At 39.0% G+C, this 20,389-nt stretch overlaps 1 protein-coding gene across 1 annotated transcript in view; it reads right to left on the bottom strand.

Moving 5' to 3' along the window:
* The window catches only part of SPTLC3 (serine palmitoyltransferase long chain base subunit 3), a 108,494-nt gene that overhangs the window by 87,488 nt on the left and 617 nt on the right, over positions 1-20,389 (bottom strand). The window lies entirely within an intron of this gene.

Here is a 20,389-nt window from a genome sequence, read left to right as displayed (position 1 = left end):
GAGTGTAAATGACCAGAACATAGGGCAAACAGTAAATGCCATCAGAATGACACAAATGAGGGACTATTATGACATTAGGTGGTCAGGACTGGCCTCCTGAAAAAAAGTGGAATTTGAGCCCAGTCTTGATGGGAAGTAGAGCATAAAGGTGGAGAGTGCTTGCACAGGCATGCGACTGCCTGGGTTCAAATCCAGGCACTTTCATTTGCTGACTGCATGACCTTGCCCTCAAATGCCTCAAGTGTAAAATGGAGCTAATAAGGGTTGTTCTGAAAATTAAATGAGATAATATATGCAGAGTACCTGCCTTACTCATCACATTGAATTACAATAATATTTTAAAAAGACAAGTCATTTGATAAAAGGACAGAAAATAAAGGATTACTTGAAAAAATAGTAACTTTCACTATCTCACTCAGGCCTTTCAAATATTTCAGATGTTTTACCCCTGTTGTCAAGTGTGGCAAAGACTGGCTGTTTGGCAAAGACTGGCTGTTTGCCAAACCTATTTTCCTCTCCTTTCTCTCAGTTGGACTACATTTCCCATAACTCTAGTGGACAAATGTGGCCATGTGACTGTGACCAATGTGCCACTTCCATGCCTGGCTTATGAAAGCCTCTCTCACGATCCACCTCTTTCTCTTTTTTCTCTGCTGCCATCTGAATGCTGGTGGCTAAGGTGACCTTGGAAGCCATGTATTAAGGATTGCAGAGCTTTTGTTAGTCTGGTTCCTTGAATAGCTGTGTGGAGTACAATCCTTACCACCTCCCCCTTCAACTTCCTTTCACAATATGAGTGAGAAATAAACTTCTATTTGGTGCCTTTTTTTATTATGACATCTAGTATTATTTTAATGAATACATACTACAGGAATTTTGTTAAAATGCTTTTATTTCAAACCCTCTCTTAGAAGCATTTGAAAGAAGTCTGGGAACTGTGTTACCTTCCCCAAGAAACATATCAGGACATGTCTGGGCTGACCCAAATTCAAACTTGTATCTGGGGAAGTTTATGCCAGAAAATTAACTGAGTTAAAGGTTCAGTTCTTGATTTACTGAGCATCTTTACATGTTAGGCAGTGTTTAATGGAAAAAAAGTATGTTATAAGATTTAAGCTTCAGTGACCATAGAAGTCAGAGAGAGAGAGAGAGACAGAACATAAACAGGAAACTGGAGAGGGGACCAGTTTTTTATATACTAGCTCCTCCAACCCTTTCTTTCTAATGGTAAACAAGTTCAGTTCTTGAGAGGTTAAGCTGGTTTCCAATTGTCTTGGCTTTTCTCTTCACCACCTGAGAACTTAGCTGATAAGTCAGAGCAGCCCATGAAGTGAGCCACAGGCTTCCCGCAAGACACACCCAGATTGAGAAACAAAGGATTCACAGAAAGAGCAAGACTGCTTGAAAGGGTCTAAACAGAGTCCTCAGCAGAGTGGCAATGGCTATCTGCTGTAGAAATGAATGAATGAATGAATGAATGAATGAATGAACGAATGAATGAGAGAGAAACCCAAGACTGGGAAAGGTTGGGAGAGGAGGTGAGGGCCTTCTAAGGGCAGGAGACAAACACAGGCAGTTGCTAGTGGGATAAAACAAGAGGAACAGGACCTTACGTGGACCTTACGTGGACCTCTTGTGTAGGAGACGGGATATATCAAGCCCACCGTATGGCAGGGTAAGCCAGACTTTCTGTTTCAGATAGCAGTGAAAGAAAGGTGTACCTTCCTTAGGATTGCCCCTTCTCAGATCTGCTGGAGGAATACAGAATAGAGAGATTTGTAGCCTCCTCGGATCCTACCTGGGATGACAGCTAGGGTGGAGGCTCTCAAGTCAATTAGACATAACTCAACTTGGGAACAAAGTGGCTGTCTCACCGCCCTGCAGCGATTGCATTACTCTGATCTTACCTGCGACCAGCTGACTCACTTGAGGATCACAGAGTTTTTGTTAAGTTATGCTGATAAATGAGAGAAAACAATGCATCAGTGGCTTAATATCACTGAGAATACCAACCACCTACTATCTTCTTGATCAGTTAAAACAAGGCATATGAAAATAGTGCTTATCTCCAAGGTGCTCAAAGCTGGAGCACCTATTTACTTAGATAATATTCCCAAGAGGTAGGTGGCGAATAGCTGTCATAGAATTAGAATTATCTTCACTTGATAAAAGAAACACAGGGCATTAAGCAACTTTCCCAAGGTTATAAAGCAGGAAAAAGCAGGACTAAGTGGAATTTCTCAATCCCACAACAACACCAGAGTTAAAGCAGAAAAGCTTGAAGTGAGATTTCTGAAACATGACAGATTAGAACATATTTCACAAATAAAATAGCCAGGGGGCTGAATCTTTCTCCTTTCCAGGTGGGTATCGGTGGCAGCAAATACTTGGTGGGAAGGCTGACTGCCGTGTGCATGTACCTGTGGTGGGCACTGGATGAAGCCTTGGGCAGTCTCTCTCATAGGTCCCATCTTCACGGAGCTCATGGGATAATAGGAAGATAAAATGTGCGTACAAAAATATAACATTTGGGGACTAGACAGCAAGAGGTGTCTAGTGGCAACATCTAATCAAGTGTATAGCAGTGGTAAAAACAAACAAGAAGTTTGATAAGTCAGTCCATATTTACACACTTGTCCATTCATTCAACAGACACATCTTGAGCGCTTACTCTGTGCCAGCTGTTGTGCTAGGTCCAGGTTGACACAGTGGTGACTAAGAGGAACACAGCTCCTGTCTTCATGATACTCATGGGCTATATGTAGGCTGCTCAATACAGTAATCACTAGCCACATGTGGCCTTTATATTTAAACTTAAGTAATTGAAATTAAATTAAATAAATTTAGAGATTTAGATCCTCAATTGCACTAGCTAGATTTCAGGTGCTCAATAACGACATAAGGCTGATGGTTACATTACTGGAGGGGACAGATATACAGCATTTCATCACCACAGGAGGGTCTGTTGTCTGAGGTCAGAAAATTGTGATGCACAGGCCAGATCTTGCTCACCACTTACTTTTGTAAATAAAACTTTATTGGAACATAGCTACATCCTTTTGTTTATGTATTTTCTATGGCTGCTTTCACACTATAATGGTAGAGTCTAGTAGTTGTGACAGAGATTGTATAGCCCACAGAGCTAAAAATATTTACTCTCTGGTCCTTTACAGAAACAGTTGGCCAACCCTTAGTCTAGATGGAAATACAGATACAGAACAATACTTAAGAAAGAGGAAGTGATGAGTAAGGGCGCTGCGAAGTGGATGGGATGGGAGTCGTACCTATTTCAGGAAAAGACAAAAGCTTCCCTGAAGAAGATGGTACATTTAAACCTCATTTAAAATGAGATTGGAATAATCATTAGCAGTTTACCAGGCACAGTGTTCCCAGCAGCAGAAAGAGCCTGAGGATCTGCAGGAAAGGGATGGGGCGTGTGTGGGGCAGGGATATTGAGAGGGCAGCATGGCCGGATGTCAGGTCCAGGGGGGGACTCATTCATGTTGTCCATTGCTAGTACTCCAGTGCCTAGAATGGCATCTGATATGATGCAGGTATGGACTAAATACTTGATGAATGATTGAATAGGCTGGGAGGTTATGCAGGCCTCATAAGCCAGGTTTTGGATTGCAGCCACTGATGAGTTTTAAGCAAATGGTGACTTAAAAATCTGATCAGATATGTGTTTTCGAAGGGTCTTTGCAAGGCTGTGTAGAAACTATGTCTCTCAGGACCCCCCTCATTCAATGATTCACGGCTATGTGGTTGGTGATTTTAAAGTATCTACCATATCCACTGTAGAAGAAGATTTGTTGAAGCAAACTTATTCAGCTGATTTTGAAATTTTGAACCTACAATGAGAAATCACAAGAAGAGAGTCTCCTAAACTGCAAGAGAATGAACCTACATCAGCGGCATGCTTTGACGTTACAGCGAGGTGTGCCTGGTGGAATTTCTTTCCCATGTCAGGCAGCTGATGACTCATAGGTGAGTTATAACAAGGGTGGGGTTCCTGGAAGCACACAACATGAAGTTCTGAGAGTCACTTGGCTGAACTCAATGGATTGAACTTGGATTATAAACAATTTTTTGCTTAGAGTCAAATTGAAATAATTTCTTTTTGCACCTCAATGATCCTCAACCCCACCCAAAACTTCTTATGCCCTGAAGCTAAAACAAACAGTGCCTGCCACTCAGCAACAGGAAGAAGCAGAAAGCCTTCCCACTCAGAAAGAGAACCTGGCTGAGGATCCAGTTGTTCTTCCTTCCCTGTGTTTATTAGGATTTTGCACATACCTATTCTTCATGCTTCTTCCCCCAACTCCTCTCTGTCTGCCCTATAAAAGCAAACACATTTATTCATGTCATGGGCAGCCTAGGAAACTATAACCTGGTTTATCCTTTGCTTGCCTTTTAAGACAGAATGTGTCCATAAAGAAATAATGTTTCATTGAATGTCTACAGATTGCTGAAATCTTTTGTTTTCATGGAAGACAGAACATACCATTTTATTTTCTATAGAAAGCTTTTGCTCCTTGGAAAAACAAGCATCCTGTCTCCAAACAACCAAGCTACCAAGAATATGACGTAACAATTTATTTCTTTGCTTCCAAAAAATCTGCTAATATTCAGATAGTTTTAATTAGTGGATTAATTTTTCTTATCATGTGGCACATAACATAGAAAAAAAGCAACTTCTCCCAGAGCAAGGCTAATCTTGACTAGTTTTTACTTATATTTCTGAATCAACTAGCTTAGTGGATCCAGGCTTTTTTTTTTTTAAAGCCATCATAGCTTTTGACCCCTAAGTAATGGATGGATGCAAGATTTGAGTCATCTGATTGGTATAATGAATGATACTACACTTAAAAAAATAAAACTGATGTTTGGGACCTATTTATTTCAATCTTTGAGGCATTTCCTCAGGTCAACATGTGGAGCACTTCTATTTGTTTCTCAATCTATAGGTACCTGATTCAGTAGTCTTGCTAAGAATCAACTAATGGGATGCATGGCCCCTTAGAGACAATGCCAGCCCCTTTTGCATAAACTAACAAATCTACTCATGAGCTACATCAGTTGTGGGTGTTTCCCAGGTGTCCCAAGTTATTTGCAAGTGTTGGTATTAGTGTGAAGGGCTCCTGCATTTGTTTTTGGTTCTATGATGTGAAAGGCAGCGTTGTGTGGAGATGCTAGAAACTGGCGGTGGACAGAGGTGTGTCTTGCCCCATATTGGCCATCTTGATATCTTGGACAAGTGATGGCACCTATTTGAGTCTCAGCTGTTTATTAATAAATGTGTTGTTAAGATCTAGAAAATGAAGTAACATGCTTCTCTGAGATCTGCAATCAGTTCTGCCATTATTATTCAGATACTTGAGAAGATCTGGAGCCTAGTTTCTTTAGGACTAACTATAGGATCAAGTGACTATAGTTATCAAACAGCAAGTTGCAAGAACCCAAGGGTCCCTTACCATACCATCAATGTCATTGCCTCAAGCAAGCTCAACAAAGGAACCAAGAAGTGAATTGACTTATGCTCCTCTGCTGGGTCTGGAAGCAAGCATTCATGATGTCATGCATTTGAAAATAGAGTTGAGGCTGATCAAGGGCTCAGAGAAAGATGATTCTGAGGAACAGCCATGCTATATAACATAAAGAAGACAAAGAAAGGTAAATGATTTTTAAGCAAAGATTTATAGAAAATTGTGCTATGTCATGTGCCATGTAAAATAATTTTGTTTCATGGCTGTGGAAATCTAAGGTAGACATTAATATTTCTCAAGGCTTTCAGAATTTCATGGATTAAAAAAGATCAGTAAGACAAAGCTGCTTTTCTAAGCAAATGTAATAACCAAAATAGCAATTTTTTCTTGCTGTGAATTAAACCACTGAAGGAGAGAGGTCCTGAGTTTTTCACCTCCTACCTGTTCTTGCAAAGAGCAGTTGATGGGGTTGCGTGCACTGAATAGGGCTTGATAAATGTCTGCTGCAGCCAGTTCTTTGAGACATTTCTGAACATAAGAGTCAGAATGTTTGGGATTGTTTTCCAGTTCTGTCCCCACCATCCATGTGGCTTTGGTCTCATTATTTTTCTGAGTCCTGGTTTTTCATCTCTACAGTGGATAAATAGCAGTGGTTCTGTCTACATCACAGCAATGCTGTGAGGGTCCAATAACATCCTGGATATAAGGATCATTGTACAAATAGAAGGATCTTTGTAGTTGATGCTGAAAATTAAAGGGGTTAATAATTGGTTAAATTTAAGAAAAAATTATTATCTTAATTTGGGGTTCCCCAGAAGCAGACCCTGAGTAAAGGATTCAAATGCAAGTTCTTTATGTAGTGGGTGAGCTCTGGTAGAAGAAAGACAGGAAAGGATAGGAAACCAGTGAAGGTTTTCCTTCAAACCATTTACTACTGTGGGCAACTGGCGCTCACTGCTGGTGGGGATTCTGGGAAACAGTGTAGCACATGCTTCAGAGTTATCCACCTGAGGAGTGAGGGAGTGGGGTGCTTATAATCCTGTTCCCATAAGTCAATGGTTGAGGGCTATTCTTGAGGGTGTTGATTCTCTGGGACTTCTAGCTTGGTCCACCCTAAGGCAGAACAGGTTTCAGGGGCCTAGAGAAAGTCCTCAGGCAAAGGGCATGGGAGCTGGTCTTTGGGAGTCATGGTTATACACAGAAATGGTAAAAGCTGAGCGGTGAAGAGAACATGGCACCAATAGGATTTGCTACTGTCATCATTTCATAACTGCACCACCTTAATACTTAACTTTCACCTCTCCATATTATAATTCTCTAATATTCAGTTTGTTTTCATTTCAAGGCTTGTTGGTCTTTTAAGTGAGTATTTCTGTCACTGTGTGTTAAAGGCCGTGACAATATGCAGTCCAATATGCACCTTCTCATTGTATTCTGGAACTGTTTCACCAAAGAAGGGCTAGGGATGGAAATGAGGCAGATTCCTGCAAAGGCCATCACTGACAATAGCTCACATGTATGGAGTGTTTCCTTTGGTCATTGGCACTTTTCTAAGTCTTTGCATAAGTTGCCACAGGCATCACTCACAACAACTCTATTGGGTAGACACTACTATTGTGCTCATCTTCCTAATGGGGAACTGTTATGCCACTTACCCAGGGTCGCAGAGCTACCAATGGGAAGCTGGAATTCAAGCTTAGGCACTGCCACGGGGAAGCCCTACCCCCAATTTATATGTGATGATTCTGTTTATTAGGGCAGCAGGGCTGTGGGTTGTAGCAATAAGATATATGATACTAGGAGTCAGGAAATCCTGGTTTTACTACTTTTCAGCCAAGTGGGTGATTGATCTCTTTGAACCCCAGATCCTTATATCCAAAATTTGAAAACCTATTGTTGATTAACAATAATATTTCAAAAAGTGCAAACACATGGTAGGTCCCCATGTGTGTTAGCAATCATTACTCTAATAAATATTGATTTCTCTGACATGTTGTCCTAAGATATGCAAAAAAGGAAGCTCTCTCCACATGACTCTTATTTTGGGAAAGAAGAAAGATGTCTTTAGTTCTTACATGAAACAAATGCAATTTTGCGATCAGTTTTGAAATAGAGACTAAAGAATTTGCAATAGCAGATGCCACATTGAGTCTTCAAATATGTGATTGGTGCCTGGCTGTTTGCCTTAAGAGCTTGGAGGTTTCAAAAAAATGCAACTTCCTAGAAAGGGCCTTGGCCTGGGTGACAAGAGACTAAGGGAGTGTCCCAGTGGTGTGACTTTGAAGGCAGTCACTTTGCTTTGAGCCTCATTGTTTCACATGTAAAAAGACAGGGGATGGAGTGGAATTGTAAAAATTTCTAAACTAAGTTCCCTTACTGCTGGCTGGATTATACTAACGACCAAAAGACACAATGGCTCTCGATGCCTTGGGAATTAAATGTGGACAAGAGGAGAACTTCTCTAGTGAGTCAGCCTTCCCTTGAACCCTGCCTTTACCTCATTTGATGCTAATTTACATATTATTCAGGTATTTTGCCCAGAGATTTTACTCTCCAATGTTAAGTGAACTGTTTTATAACACCTTTTTGCAGTGAAATTTATGTTATAAAACCCTTTCCAATTAGAACAATTAATAGTTAGTATAAGTCAAAATTCACTGAATGGTATGCTCTAGATTTGTGCATGTCATTGTATGTAAATTTTGCTTCAAAAGAAAAAAAAAAGAAACTATAAACAAAACTTGAAGTCTGGTTAATGATATACATATGGAAAAGTTTAGGAGTGAAGTGTATTGATTCTACGACTTTCTTTGAAATGCATAAAGCATATGAATTCATGAATGGAGGAAGAGGTGGATGGATGGACATAAGATAAAACAAATATAGTAAAATGTTAACTATAGAATTCAGGTGGTAGGTATATGAATATTCATTGTAGAGCTCTCTTAATTTTTCTGTAAGTTTGCAAACATTCACAATAAGGTGTTTGAGGAGAGGCTTTTTTTTTTTTTTTAGTCATAAAGACACAGACTCTGGGGCCAGCCTGCTGTACTAGCTAACTAAAGGTTTAAATCTTAGAAAAATTTACCTACCTTTCGTATGATCAGTTGCCTCAACTTAAAAAAATGAGGAAGTAACAGAATCAAATACATAAGTATGTTGTGAGAATCAAATAAGTTAGTATTTGTAAAGTTCTTAACATGTAGTGTGATAAAAATGTTTGTTAAATGAAATTTTAAATATCAACTCATATACAGGGTCATTGGTGGGCAAACAGATTGTACTGACTTTTCTTGGACATTCAATCTTGAGAAGGGAGAATTTTATTAAAACCAGATGACAGGCCTGTATATCCTAAGGTATTAGTCATTTTTTCTCTAATCCAGGCACATTTCATCTCCTGCTAGAGGCGGCAGAATCATCAGGATTAATCAATAATATTTAATTTCCATTTTCATTTCCTTCAAAAAGTTCCACTTGTTTAAAGTATGTTCCCGGACCCCATGCTTGAAGTATACATAATATCTGGATATCAGTATAAATTGTGCACTGTTTGTTGGTTGTAAATTAGTGCAGCCACTGTGGAAAACAGTATTGAGGTTCACGAAACTTAAAAATAGAGCTGCCATATGACCCAGCAATTCCACTTCTGGGTATTTATCCAAAGAAAACGAAACACTAATTCAAAAATATATATGCACTCTTGTGTTTATTCCAGCTTTATTTACCATAGACAAGATACGGCAACAACCTAGGTATCTATTGATAGATGAATGGGTGAGGAAGACGTGGTGCATATATATAAGGAAATATCACTTGGTCATAAAAGTGAATGAAATATTGTCATTTGCAAAAACATGGATGGACCTAGAGGACATTATGCTAAATGAAATAAGTCAGACAGAAAAAAAACATGTAGCTACCTAGTCACACAAAATAACCCAGTGCCTTAATCACTTTTTAAAAAAGGGCAATACATGTTCTATAACAAAGGGAAGGAAATCTGTAAATTAATTTATGAAAGGTTATACACTTTGAAGTCTGCAGAGAAGCTTGTGTATCATGAATGGGGCCTTTTTAGTCTTTTAAATAATTAAGCTTGTGGATAGCAAATAGCAATTTGGATAACAAACAAAACAAACAAATGAAAGTTCCTACAAGGCATAGATTAGTAAACAAGATGGTCTTTACTCTTCCCACAAATATTATTCAGCACTAACTATGTACAGGCTCTGGTCTAGGTGTTGGGGATTCAGCAGTGGGTAAGATAGAAATCCCTGCCAAAGTCGAGCTCACACGCTAGACAGACAACAGACAAGAAATACATTTGTGTGTCTGTGTATGTGTGTCTGTAGATGGTGTTAAGTACTAAAGAAAATGAGCATGAAAGGGAGGCAAAAAGTGAGGAGGTTTGCCATGTTAGATACGATTAAGATGACCTCTTATAGAGAAGAAACGTTAAATAAGGACTTGAAGGAAGGACGGGCACAGGCACCTCAATGTCTGGGAAGTACAAATGGGAGAGAAGACCAAGCCATGGGGCCTTATGGCCATTGTAAGGATTTTGGCATTTTCTCTGAGTGAAATGGAAGTTATGGGAAGGATTTGGACAGAAGGGTGACACCTTGATTTCATTTCACAAGATCATTTTGGCTGTTGGGTTGAGAGCAGTCTTGTGGTCGTGCTGGTGGTGGTGAAGGGGAGAAAAGGGGTGAAAGAATGGTAGGGCGGTTTTAAAATATGTTCATAAATTCTCGGGATGGTTTCTTCCCCTTAAACCTGGTGGGCTTGTTTTTGATGGCTTCAACCCATGGAGTAGGGTGGAAGTGAAGCTAACCTTGGAGGCTAGGTTATAAAAGGCCATGAGGCTCCTACTTCATTTACTGGAAAACTTTCTTCCAGTCCTCCCTGCTGGAGAGGACTCATGTGGCAATTTAGTCCACAGTTCCCAGCTTGTTCTGTTCTTCAGCCATCCCAGCCTGGGTGCCAGGCATAGGAATGAGGATGCCATCATGGAGGCAGATCCTCCTGACCCAGCTGTTCCAGGCCCAGCCAACTGAGTCATCCTAGCTGAGGCCCCAGATATCATGGAACAGGGAAGAGCAGTCCTCACTGTGTCTCTCTCTGAATTTCTGACCAGCAGAATCCATGAGCATAATGAAATGGTTGTGGCTCAACGCCACCATGTGTTGGGACGGTTCATTATGCAGCAATGCTTAACTGGGACATAGGGAGAAGAGACCAGGCTCCTGCAGCAATCCAGGTGAGAGATTATGGTGGGTGAGACCAGAGTGGTTGCCGTGGGGAAGGTGAGGAGTAGTCAGATTCTAGATACATCGTGAATTTGCTGACTGGCTGAATGTAGAAAGAAAGAGAAGATTTATGAAGAATGCTCAAGTTTTTGGCTTGAGCCCCTGGAAGGATAGAGTTGTCATTTACTGAGATGGGAAAAACTGTAAGGGGATAAGATTTGGGAACAGACAGAGGGAGTATTAGGAGCTCAGTTTTGGACATGTGAACTTGAAGATGGCTTTTGGTTATCCAAGTGGAAGGATCAAGTAGGCAGTTGGAAATGACACATATATATATATATTACACATAGAGAGGTGAGACAAGATCAGATGATCATGGCAGACATGCAGTGAGAAAAGAAAAAAAGTACAAGGACTAAGCCTTGGGTCACTCCATTGTTTAAAATTCAAGGAGGTGGGGAGGAACCAGGAATCGAAACTGTGAAGGAACAGATAGTGACATAGATATGTCATATTCTGGAATCCAAGAGAAGAAAGTGCTTCAAGGAGGAGCAAGTCATTACTTGTGTCAAATTCTGCTAACAGGTCACGTAAAATAAGAACTGAGAAGCCATCATTGGATGAGAGAAGTCGTGGGTTTAAGACTATCATTTATTGGGAGCCTAGTATGTGCCAGGCATTATACTTTACACTATTATAATAGCAAAGAAAGAGATTGATCTCAATAGATAACAACTATCATTTATTGAATATCTACTATATACCTGTTAGTTATTGGGAGCCTTACATATGCTATCTCATTTCATATTCACCATTTCCTTGTTAGATATGGATCAGAGACATGAAGTTACCTGCCCAATGTGACACAGCTACTAAGAGCCAGAGCTGGGTTTCAAACCCAGTTCTATATGAATTCAAAGTGAGTGGTCTTCCTAATATAATTCTTCCTTAAGTGGTTTCCTGGGCAAGCCTGAGGGGTTCTGGGGGATGAAAAGTCACCAGGAAAGAAATATCTTTCTGGGAGTTCATTTTTACTCAAGGTGTTAAGGAAGGACATAAAAGTAATTTTATAGGGAAAAATATAAATGTAGAGTAGAATGCAAAATTCTAATATAAATTTTTAAATAAATGAATAACACACATGAACTTATTGCTTGAGTCGCTTCAGGTTTTGTGTGGTTTTCTCTCCTTGGTGAGTCAGTTTGTGAATACCTTACGTTCTCCTCCAGAGAGGCTGATTTGCTGGTTTTTCTAGTTACATTGTGAGAGCAGATGTAGCCTAATTAATAAAGGCATTCCATAGTTGAGGTTCTTAACCTGGGGATCTGAGAAAGTCAGGGGATATGTGAACTCTCTACATGGAAAATTTTGTGATTATGAACACATTCATTTTTCTATAACAAGTATCTATCATCTTCTCAAAGGACCCTTGACTTCCAAATGGTTAAGGCCTACAGGGCAGAGAAAGAACAGTCAGGGATAACTTGTAGTTAACAGAATAGTTATGATTTGCACATAGGCTTTTTCTTGGGTAACTTTGAAGGCCCAGTCCCACAGTATCTAGAGAATGATAATGGTGACCAAGCTTTATGATGCACTGTCTAACAAAAGTGTTGTGTGTCACTTCTTATGAAGTCTGAGAGATGAAGTTTGACTAGTAAAATGCTGTCATTTTTATGACACTTTGATGAACACTTTGGTACCTAATGTGTTAGGGCTGGTCAGGGAAATCTAGTATAAGCGTTTGGTTATAATTGTCCCTCAGACTTGCACATTCCAGGTCAAATGTTAATGTAACAACTCAGGAAAACGAACATATATTTTTATATCATCTATTGTTTTAAAAAATATATAAAATAAATTTAAATCAAGAGGAGTCAAATTCCCTGAACCATTCTTCTTAAACGTGTAGGAGAAAACAGCACTCTATTTATGACCTCTTATTTTTCTCACTCTGTTTACCTATAGTTCAGAGATTACAGATTTGTGGCTGGTAGCACTGTTTCCTGGAAACTTACACTATTTAAAATTTTAAAGGTTGGATGCCAGTACTTAATAATGAGGACATTCTCTCCTCCTCCCACCTCATTTGGAGTTCTAACTTTTGAAAATCTGAAGGTTTGTCAGCCGGGACCTTTCTCCTTCATGGAGACAAAGAGCTTTGTTAGGTAAACCCATTCTTACCACTTCCTATTGTTCTAGACCAGGCCCTGCCACCCTTCCAGGCATTTGCAATCTCAGTCTCTGCTGTAATCAAATGATCTGCAAAGTGACAAAATCAGTGAGTGGAGTAGGATTCAGATGATGCTGTGATGGATGGATAAAATAGATTGTGGAGGAAAATTTTGATTACTTCTCTGAGTTATGATTATAGTGTTTTGTTTATTTCACCTCCCCAAATGTTTCATCTAAATTGACTTATCTAGCCAAGGTCTTGGTTTCTAATAGGGTAGCAACAGCTCCTTCTCACATTAATTTACAGGTTGGATATTTTAGAATTTTAGTAAAACTATATTAGTTCAGGCCAAGTGAGGCAAAGGTGACAATATTTAGTAAAAATATTAAATTCAGTGTATTTCAAAATAAATGTAGTAGATTCCTTGTAAGTATTTAGGTTAAATTCAATCCACATTGAACAGTGTTTCCAAGAAAGGTTTTTTAAATGAACTTTAGAAAATAGATAAATTAATTTATAATTGGCTGATATTAAGTATACTTTAAAACATGTATTCTTTTAATTAAGAAAATATCTCCACCTGAACACACACTCTCCTGAGCCAGCTATTTCTTCATAGGTAATATAATAAATTATAGGCTGTTGCAGGTTGAATAATTACACTTCAGATTTGGCAGCATTCCGATTTCAGATGATTGTACTTTTTGCATTGGTGATATTTGAATTCATTGAATTTGGCGAAACTATTCAGACACTCATCTTAAGCATACAATCCTTATGCCAAAACACAAAACAAATTGAAAGCAAATGGATGGCCACAATAAACTCTTCCTTCAACATGTAAATGCCAGCACTAAAAAGGTGCATGATGGGATTGCAGAATGAATTTTCTAGACATTTAAAAAAAAAAAAGAATATCCATGTGCTCACTTATTTATTGCTGCTTAACAACCCACCACCACACTTAAAACAACAATCATTTGTTTGCTCAAGAATCTGTAATTAGGGCAAGACTCAGCACGGACAACTCATTTATATAGTCCACGAAGTATCAATTGGAGCCAATAGATCCCAGGCTAGAGGATCCATTTCCAAGATAGCTCACTAATACAGTTTACGAGTTGGTTCTGCACCTCAGCTAGGAGCACAGCAGGAATACTTGGTTTCTTTCTCCTTGGGCTTCTCCTCCAGGCTGCTTGGGCTTCCATCAAGCATGGTGGCTGGGTTTTAAAGAGTGAATGTTCTAGGAGGACTGGGTTCAAACTAAAAGGATTCTTTTAACTTTAGTCTCAGAAGTCCTAGATAGTGCCTTCTGTCACATTTTATAGGCCAAGTAAATTATTAGGTCCAACCCAGACTGAAGGGAAGCAAAATAGATTTTTACCTCTCAATGGAAAATATCTCAAATAATTTGCAACTATCTTTTTTCTACAGCATTGCATATCTAAGATATCACTATTACCAGAAAATGCTGTGCTAAGTGAACTGCCTATTCAAGGTGGCCATGTACTGTTGAAGAAAGCTTCTGAAAGGCAGATTATCTGTAGAGCTCCATCTGAGGCTCAGTATAAGTCTATATGACTCAGGGTTACATGGAGTTGGTTTTCTCTAATTCAGAGTTGTCTGAAGTAAAGAATGGGTGGTGGCCAGTCCACCAATGCAGTGTGTCTGTGAATGGGTGATGTTGCATATTGAAGGCTCTGGTATGTGACAGTTTGGTGTCATTTGCAATAATAAGCTCAAATTTTCATTAATAACAGTAAAGCAAACAAGCAAAACAATTCAGGATACCTTTAATTTACATTGACTCTGCCTTTAAGACTGAGTTTAGTTTGCCCTTTCTCTGTGGAAGTAGGCATGGATCTCACTTCTACTAACATCTTATGTTTAGAGAGGCAGCATGGACTAAGAAATACAAACTTGGGTTTCAGAATTGAAAAAAAACAGGTTCCAAATCTGGTTTTGATGCTTCTGAGCTGATAACTTTGATTAACTTACTAAAGCTTTGTTTCCTCACCTCTAAAATGGGTCTGATAGTAATAATATTTACCTTGTAGGAATGTGTGAGATGGTGAATGCAAAGCAGTTAGAATGTCTGGCACTTAGAAAGAATGCGATACATGTTAGAGGTTTTGCAATACATAATTATTATTTTCTTGGTTACTTCCCAAGGATTCTAACTATAGACCAATGTGTTAGGAGTTAGAGCATGATATTCTTGAATATTTGTGGTCACAATGGAAGCATAATCCCCTTTCTTTTCTCATGTGTTATTGGTATCTTAGTCAACTGGAATTTTCAGTTCTTAAAATAAGGGTTTTTAGACCTATTTTAGTGGGAAGTGGATGACACCATGGAGTCCTGTTATGAAAAAGAAGCTGGGATAAGGTGGATGGTCTAGAGTTTGTGTTCCAGTTTTCTTATAGCTGGGTGATCTTGGGGAAGTTATATTCTCAGAGCCTCAATTTCCTTGTCTATGCAGACGTGGCTCATAGTATTCATTTAACAGTATTGTTATGAGAATAAAATGAGGCAAAAGGACCTGGCATGAAGCAGCTACCAACAATGCAACTTATTGTCCTTAATATTATCATTGAACTGATAAAAATAACTAGGTTATTTTAATTAACTTTCAACTTAATTTCAAACTTTATAGACACAACCTAAGAAAATAGACATTTTTTTTCATCTTCTCAGGGAAGCTGATTCTTTCCAGCTTATTCCTTTCCTTCACTTTCCTCATTTCCCTTCCCTTCTTTTTCTTTTCTTTCCTTTTTTTAACCTTTTAAATTTCCACTTCTACCTCCTTCACATATTTTGCCTATTAAGAAATTTGCAGTTTTGCGATATGAGTTGCAAATATTTCCTGGTCTGTAATTTACCCTTGTTTATTTTATGGTGTTATTTTGGTCTGTTTTGTTTTGCCATGAAGAAATAAATGTTTTATTTTTATGTAGTCAAATTTTTTACTTCTTCTTTTATGGCTTTTGGGTATTTTAGCATAGTTATAAAGAATTTTTCCATGCACATATTATTTTAAAATTTATATTTCTGAGCACTTTTATGGATTAATTTTAACAATTAAAAAGAATATTTATCTGTCTATGTGCTAGTTCATGCCCTTTCTAATTCTTATGCTGCATAACATGGTTTATTAGTTGGCAGGGTTAGTCACTCCTCATTATTACTCTTTTTCATAATTTTTCTATTTTTTACTTGTTTATTTTTCTGCATTAATTTTGATATAATTTGTCTCCATAAAAATTATGTTGTTTTATTTACTGGACTCACATGAATTTATAGATTAACTTAGGCTGAATTAATATATTTTTCATTTTGAGTCTTCCTATCCATGAGTATTGTATGTCTTTTCACATATTCCAGTTTCTTTCATGTCCCTCAGTAGCATTTTAACACTCTTCAAGTTGATTTTAACTTTACTTCTTACATCTATTCCTAGATACTTCATGTTTTTTATTCTATTGTAAATGGATTTTTATTTCAATTACACATCCCATTTGATTTTTTTCATCATTCTTTATGATGTCTTTTGCCATACAGAGTTTTAGATTTTTCTGTTAATAAAGCAACTAAATTTTTCTTCTTGGTTTCTGCTTTTTCACTTTGCTTGAGTGCAAAGGGAGCAAGCCATGTGATGATATCCAGTCTTGATGTATCCCTCATGCTTTCTCCATTTCCAGAACCAGTAGGTAGGCTCTGTTTATGTTGTTTAGTAACATAAATCAGTCTTCCACAATGATTAACCCATTAGGCCAGAGGTAATCCATAAGCCACGTTCTGAAACCACCAGAGATAAAACCCACACAGCCCAAGAAAACCACATCTGATCATGCCAATTCTCTTCTCAAACCTCATCACTTATGAATATATATTATAGCAGACACTCTTGGTGCCACATCTAGATTGCTTTGCATTCTGATAATTTCTTACTGAAAGTATCTGTAGATCAATTTGAGGGCTTTCCCTAGACATATATAAGCAGGATAAATGTGCTATGTGGTTAATGTTCCTGGGAGCATCCATCAACTGATGATGAACAGGAGTTGGTTGATACATACCTCTTTTATATGTGCCTTAGTTGGGACAGCTTTAAGGCATGTTCTGTATCATCATCTAGATGTCCCCAAAAGTCTGAGCCCCTATTTCCCACAGTGGTAATCTATTCATGAATGTATTGGTTTTCTTCTCTTCTGTGTCTCACTTCACTATTCCCCTAATTATTGGGTTCAACTTCCAAATACATTTCTTGCACTCGAATCTTCATCCCTGGGCCTGTTTCTTGGGGAATGTAAAATAAGACAAAGACATCTTATAATCTTATCCCACCTACTTTTAGAGCCTCAATTCCTGTTTGTCTTCATTAAGCACCCTAAACTTAGTCTCATTGCCCCAATCTCCAATGCCCAAACATGTCACATTCTGATGTGGCTTTCTAAAGCCACAAAATACAAGATGTTTTGAATCTTTCTAAGAGTTTAAGCCTCTGTTAGAATACCTTTCCATGACTGTGTGCGTGGCTATACTGCTTTTAAGATTTGGGTCAAATGTAATTCTGTCTAGAGTGACTCTTAGCCTTCCTAGCCTAGGTCAGATGCCCTCTCCTCCATGCTCCCAAACATGGTCCATATATCTCTGTTGTGATGGACTGTTTTCCAAAATGGTCGAAATAACCCTCACAACCTTTGCAACGTCACTTTGCAGATCCTCCCATTAAGAAGCAGCCTATTTCCCCTACCCTTGCATCTGGGCTGGCCTTGCGACTGGCATTGATGACAAAATGTGTCAAAAGTGATCCTAAGCCTTAGGAGGACTTGCAGTTTCCATTTTCACTCTCTTGGAAGACAACCTTCATGTAAAGAAACTTAGGTTACCCTGCACATAATGAGATACCACACGGAGAGGGTGTTCTTGTAAAAGAGACACAGGGTGCACTGGACAACAGCCAGCGCCAAGGTCTCAGACACAGGAGTGGGTCCTTCTTGGATACACATCAAACACCCCTTGGAGCAGAGACAAGCCCTGCCCCAATTCCTGGCCCACAGAAATCATGAACAATACAGCGGTTGTTTTAAGCTATTGGGTCTTGTGGGGGTTGTTATACAACAATAGATAACTGCAACGTCTATTATAGAACTTCCCATTAAATGCTGTAATTACTTGTTTACTTGTCTTTCACACTTGTGAGCTATGAATAAATGGGGACAGAACATTTTCATCTTAATAGCTGCTGCTCCTGACACACAGGAAGGCTCTACAATGACAATTCCATAAAAAATGAGGGCTCATCAGCGAGATCACAGAGAAAACTTGTAACTTTTGGGATTTTTTTTGAGGAAATGAGAACCAAAAAAACCCAAAAGGTTTTAAAGGACGATTGTGGAAGACTAGTGTGAGATGAAAACTCAGAGTAATTGAAAAGGCTGTCCAAAGCTTTTAGTTCATGAATTCTCCTAACAATTGGTGGGATTCTTCACCTCTATTTCAATCAGTGTGCAGCCTAGGTGAGCCCCACAGACACTAGTATTTACAGGGGCTGGTCAGGCCATTACCGCTGTGTGCAAGTGAACTATCAGTCATGGCTCTTGCTCTGCAGAAGAAGTTTATGCAGATGTACCAAGACACTGTGGCCCTCAAGAGGATATGGAAGGGTGTGGAGAACAGGAAGTTCAGCTTCAGTGGTTATAAGCTTTCTCCTAATAGGTACATTACAAACTTTTTAATACATCTGTATATGTTCCAAGGATAACAGATTCTTAATACATATTGTTGCAAGAATGAATGGACAATAGAATGAATAGACTGGGATACTTTGTTATGTTACAACATTCAGGGTCAAGCACTCACTGAATGAGGATAATTCTAAACATTCTAGGACATTTTTGTTTGCTGGGAAAAGACATGATTAGGGAAAATTTCAACAGTTTTCTTTCATCTTATAAGATCAATTTAAGAGAAGAGAATCCAGACTCCACCCCACGAAAAGATACCTCTGGGGAAAAAGGGAGTATGAAGAGCACTGAAGACTCAATGACCATCCTCCTAGCTTCAGGCTTTCCTCATAAAATTTATGGCCAGGTCCAAAATACTGAGTGTGGGTGAAATAGCAATTATATCAATAATAATTCCAAATTAATTATATGGGGATTGAATTAATGAATAGGAAATTATAGGAAATATCTAGTTTGGATGAAGAAATTCAGGGCCCTTCTGTCTGTTATGTGGATATGCTCATGAGGAGGCAGAATGAATCCTCTAGGACAACAGCTCCATCCGTCAGAAGTAAGAGATGGGATGACATATTCAAAGTGAACAAAGAAATGGGCTTTATCAGTGATCAAAAACAATTATCAGTGCATCCTCAGATCCTTTGAGGTTAAAGAGAAAAGGAAAAATGTTGAGTAACACAATCAAGTTCCAGAGAATGTCCAGGACAGAACTCTAGAAGGCTTCCAGAATGGAAAGAATCTGGTTCCTTTGCTGATCTTGAGGTTGGTGAAGTGAGCCTGGACTCCAGTGCAGGGGTGTGGAAGCAAGGCTATATTGGAACGAAACCAGGAGGGTTCCTGAGGGGCTGCCTAACAGTGCTTTTCAAATTGTTTTATTTCAGAGAACCTTATGTTAACAGAATCTTGCAGGATCCCCTAATATATTCTAGACACAAATGTATTGATTGCCATGTGGTTGCAAAAAAGCAAGAAGAGGCCTGGCCAGGCATGGCTCAGCAGTTGAGCATCGACCTAGGATCCAGGAGATCACTGTTCGATTCCCTGTCAGCGCACATGCCCTGGTTGCGGGCTTGATCCCCGGTCGGGGATGTGTAGGAGGCAGCCGATCTCATTATTGATGTTTCTATCTCTCTCTCTCCCTCTCCCTTCCTCTCTCTGAAATCATTAAAAATATATTTTTTAAAAAAAAAGCAAGAAGAAAAGAGTGAGGGGATCTTCAAAGGAGCTGGTAGGACCTCAGTTGTTGCCTCTAGGACACTAGGCCTGGCAGGGTGTCCTTGGAGAACTACTAGGCCCAGGATATCTGTAAGGCTTTACAGATTGCTTGTCAGCTATCAAAGTTTTTGGTCAAGACTCATTGTTAAAGAGCCCTAAGGCAGAAAGGACTCAAACTAGTAACTGAGGGTCATGATAGTGTAAACATCTTTATCCACATCATGGACAGGAAAGCAGGCCCTTGTCCGCCCTCCCACACTAAGACCTCAGTGGGGTTCATTCTTTCTGGAAAATCTTTTTAAAGCAACAATCAAGGCTCTCAGTGGTTGCCCATTCCAACTTAGTACCACCTACATTAAGAACCTGAGCTAGAAGATTCTCAATGGCCCTTCAGAAGGAGAGGTAGGAAAAGATAACAGCAGCCCTGATGTTTCCTGCTGATCTAAGGGAAGCCTCAAAGTCCAAGGCTATGTACAGTCTTGTAGGAACACTGAGTAGCAAATCTTTAGGATA

Source organism: Miniopterus natalensis, chromosome 7 (genome assembly GCF_054644295.1).
Source record: "Miniopterus natalensis isolate mMinNat1 chromosome 7, mMinNat1.hap1, whole genome shotgun sequence".
Lineage (NCBI taxonomy): Eukaryota > Metazoa > Chordata > Mammalia > Chiroptera > Miniopteridae > Miniopterus > Miniopterus natalensis.
The sequence above is the reverse complement of the archived record's forward strand: the minus strand, read 5'-3'. Positions and strand labels throughout refer to the sequence as shown.